The sequence below is a fragment of the Sinocyclocheilus anshuiensis genome, unplaced genomic scaffold (genome assembly GCF_001515605.1).
Source record: "Sinocyclocheilus anshuiensis isolate Anshui unplaced genomic scaffold, SAMN03320099.WGS_v1.1 scaffold940, whole genome shotgun sequence".
NCBI lineage: Eukaryota > Metazoa > Chordata > Actinopteri > Cypriniformes > Cyprinidae > Sinocyclocheilus > Sinocyclocheilus anshuiensis.
Window position 1 is genome coordinate 25,651 of NW_015549620.1, and position 4,629 is coordinate 30,279.

The 4,629-nt window shown below is 36.1% G+C and overlaps 1 pseudogene; it reads left to right on the top strand.

Moving 5' to 3' along the window:
* Positions 1-2,643: 2,643 nt before the first annotated feature.
* Positions 2,644-3,781, top strand: LOC107659380 (complement C1q-like protein 2; annotated as a pseudogene).
* The last annotated feature ends 848 nt before the right edge of the window (positions 3,782-4,629 follow it).

Below are 4,629 nucleotides of genomic sequence, written 5' to 3' on the forward strand. Positions count from 1 at the left end.
AATAGGGAAAATGAAATAAATGAATTATGTATATATGTAACAGAGAAATCAATAAAGACTGCTATTGATTATCAAACTGTCAGCTGTGTTTTTTTCTTAGAAATACCTTTTAAACTACATGTTCAGGAAATGAGATAACATATATGAATAAACTTCACATTAACTGGTAGCCCGAGGGAACAACAAATAACACAGTTTAAATTGACATAGGAAAATCAGTACCTCCTGTACTCCTGTACAGTACCTTCGGTAACCCAAACAATATTACAAAACACCAAACCTCACTTCTTGCAAATAAGTGAAAAGTAAATATTAGCAGTCAATATAGGCTACATGCATGGGACCACACACATATCTTACAGGATTAGTTCACTCCAGAATTAAAATTTCATGATAATTTACTCACCCCCATGTCATCCAAGGTGTTCATGTCTTTCTTCAGTCGAAAAGAAATTAACTAGGAAAAAGAAATTAACTAGGATTTTTCTCCATGTAGTGGGCTTCTATGGGGACCAACAGGTTGAAGGTCCAAATTGCAGTTTCAATGCAGCTTCAAAGGGCTCTACACGATCCCAGTCGAGGAATAAGGTTCTTATCTTGTGAAATGATCCGTCATTTTCTAAATATGTATTTATTTATTTTTTTTCGAGCGAAACGATCAGTCATTTCTAAAAAAAATAAAAATGTATATACTTTTTAACCATAATGCTCGTCTTGCACTAGCTTTGTGATGCTCGTCCATGACTTCACACATTACGCAGACACGTAGTCAAGTATCAACTCCGGTTCAAAAAGGTAGGGTAGGGCGAAAAATCTCATTTTCTCCTCCAACTTCAAAATCTTCTGACATCGTTGTTTTACCGTTTTTTGTAAAGGGCCTATGATTTAGTCTTTGCACGTTCGCTTTGTCAGTATACTTCCGCCTACATCACGCGTGTCCTTTCCAACGTGACTACGTAATGCATGAAGTTGTGATCCCAGAGCTAGTGCAAGATGAGTTATGGTTAAAAAGTATATACATTTAAAATTTTTTTAGAAATGACTGATCGTTTCGCTAGATAAGACCCTTATTCCTCGGTTGGGATCGTGTAGAGCCCTTTGAAGCTGCATTAAAACTGCAATTAAATGATTTTCATTACTGTCCACCTCTGTCTATTTTTGGCTTAAAACTCACAGAGAAACAACAGACCTCTCTTTTCAATCGTCAATTCTCTTCTCCCCTCCCTTTTCTCCAATCAGCAATCTCATTACACTCACAGGGGTGGGAATGAGTAAAAATTAAGCCAATCACAAATAAAAGAACAAACCTCCAAGGAAAAAGCACGTTTTGAGCCAGTTCATGACTAACAAACTTCATACAGTTTGCCATAACTCTTAAAGGGTTGTGGCTAGAAGGGATACAGCTACGACCGGAAAGTAACAAATTAAATTTGCTATCTATTAGATTGTGTTTTATTAACGTCTACACCTACCCCGACTCTAAACCTACCCCTTATAATAATGCAAATACAGTAATTATTGTTGTTCAGTGTGACAAAAATCACACAATATTGATGTGTACATGCCCAGTAAGCTCTGGGGCCCGTTCTTCGTACGTCGCTTATTACATCCGAGATGAAATGTCACATCCAAGATGATATCATCGCGCTAATCAGGATCTGGCTAATTGGGTTCTTCGAATATCAAATCCAGCTAACTGAGTTAGCAACGTACGAAGAACGGCCCTGGTGGCCGTAGCTGTATCCCATAGACTGTATCTAGCCTCAACCCTCTTAAAGGGGAAGTACGCAAGTACATCAACAATACACAGACGCTGTTATGATACTATCTGAATCACAACCCTTTATAAATACCCCATTACACCAGAAATAAGTGTAAGTGTGCTTAATAATAATTTGAGGTCAAAGTTATAAAGATGAGGCTGCTCTACATATATCACTCTACAGATGACTTATTTATGCTCAAAGTAGAGAAGAGAACATGTTTTAGAGCAACTTTATTAGTGTGCAGGAATTTTTATTAGTATGCTGCCATGGATAAAAAGTGAAGAGGAAGTGCAGAAGAACACATTAAACAGATCTTTTAAAGGAGGCATTGCCAGTCTGGATGACCTCATTTGGGGAGGTCACTAACTTATCTTTAAATATCCGTGACAATGACAGTATCCGTGACAATCAGATGATGCTTTGTGACCTGACGAGCTTCTCCGGCACCAGAACCATCTCTGATATTGCCTTGATTTAAAAACTTTTTAATATTTGTACTTTAACTTATATAGAGTATTTGAAGATAGATTACATATACTGCTAAAAAAAAAAAATGTAATCAATAAATTAACTTCTGCCTCCCGGGTCATCGATTTATGACTTTGAGCCAGAACAGACCATGGAGAGTCTTCTGTCCAATTGTAAGTATTTTAATATGCTTATAATTTAGGTCAGATTCAACTTATTTATAATGATTAATAATAGGCCTGCATGGAGTTAATAATCTATTAATGCATTTATTATGCTTAAAATGTACTTTTAGTGCACTCAATTCTACATCTGACTTGTCCTAATTGATTAGTGAAATAAGCAAAACCCTCACAACATCAGTCTAAAGTACAAATGTTTACAAACTTATGCAACCTTAAGAAAAGGTATCAAAGCTTTTGTAACAGCGTTTGCAAATCAAAGCTGAATTGTGGAATAATTACAGGAGTAATTTGAGTACCAGAAAAATAACTGACGATGATGGTGTTACAAATGGTACTGCTGCTCTGTGCTGGGAGCTCACTTGCAACAGATTCATGTTCAAGAACATATATGCTGAGCTCAAGAAACTGAAAAACATGGATGAAAGGATACAAAAATTAGAAGAAACACTGGCCAAAGTATTGAGTGAGAATGAAGGTAAGGTGGATAAGTGGTTGCATTTTTTTCAACGTCATTATGGAAAAACTCCAATTTATGAACTATTTTAAAGAAATTGCAACTTACACATCTGTTTAAGTTCATTGTTTAGCAACACTGTGACATTATCATCTTTGTGTATTTGAACAGCTTTGAAATCCATAGTACAAGATTCACAAAATAAGCTTAAATCTGTCCGAAAGGAGAATGAAGGCAAGTAAAAGGCACACTTTGTTGACATTTAAATTTTTTTAAATTACATATTTTATTTTGTTATACATTTCAAACCAGTCTATTCGTTTATTCACAGCCAAAAAGGTTGCCTTTTCTGCTGGACTTCTGGAATCTGGAACAGGACACACTGGGCCCATTAATACTCCGAAAACTCTGGTCTACAAAAAAGTCTTCAGTAATATTGGAGGTGCCTATGACCCAAATACTGGTAAGTTCTGTAAAGAGAATATCATGACAAATGCAGAATCCTCTTCATATATGATATTTTCTGTGGCTACTTTGTACATGTGCATTGCAGGTGTTTTCACAGCACCAGTGAAAGGAGCCTATTACTTAAGATTTTACGGTCATAGTCATGGTGGACCAAATATGGCAGTCAGTCTCTTGAAGAATGGTAAAACCCAGTGCTCAGTGTTTGCTTGGAAGCCTACCTCCAATGGTAATGCCAGCAATGGTGTTGTTCTCACACTGGAGACCGGTGATCAAATTTCTACACAACTTTGGCAGAACACCTGGGTTTTTGATGATCCAGCAAGTTACACCAGTTTCGGTGGTTTTCTGATTTTCCCCCTGTGAATGTCTAAATCTTATTTAACCCATATCTAGTGCAGAATGCAATATGAAACAATTATTTTATGGAACTTAATTGATCCTGTGTGAAAGATCTAAAAATCCTCAAATGCAAACTATGTGTTTTGCTTCAAGAGAGCAACCATACATTTGTGTTGTTTTACTTTCTTTCTTTTAATAATCATTTAGCATTTAATCATTTTATTATTCAGTTTAATCATATAATCATTTATAATCATTGATTGAAATATTATATTAGTTTTCTTATATTATTTTCTCCATTGTTGTTTAGTCTTATGACTATGTTTCAAGGGCTGTTTGTCTTCATGAATAAGAGTGGGAATGTTTATGGAAATTCAAGGTTTATGGGATGTTGTTTGGAATAACACTACTTGGATTTGTATTCTTCACTCTCAGAAATAAAGGTACAACAGCTGTCACTGGGGCGGTACTTTTTCTAAAGGTACATATTTGTACCTAAAGGGTCCATTTTGGTACTTTAAAGCGCGCAGTAGTTCCCAGTACTTTAGTACTGTACATTTAGTTCTGGAACTAAAGCGGTGCGAAAGGCCCTATTGGGACTTAAAGTGTACATATTAGAACCTAATAGGAACAAAAGTGTACCTTTTGAAAAGGTACCGGCCCAGTGACAACTGTTGTACCTTTATTTCTGAGAGCATTGAAACGTACACAACAAAGACTATTCGATAAACTCTGCTCCTTTTTTATCAGCATCACTTCGTCTCCTGCTTCTGTTCTTCTCTGACTTTTCTCAATCAACTTCTTGGCTGATAGAAGACTGTAAAAAGAGTTTTGGGTACCAGACAAGACTTGCTTTTATAACGGGTTTTTGGGTATTAGGCAATTTTGCTGACTAGTTGTTCTGTTATCAGACAAAATGGATATTTTCTGATAGGATCTGGCGTACGGG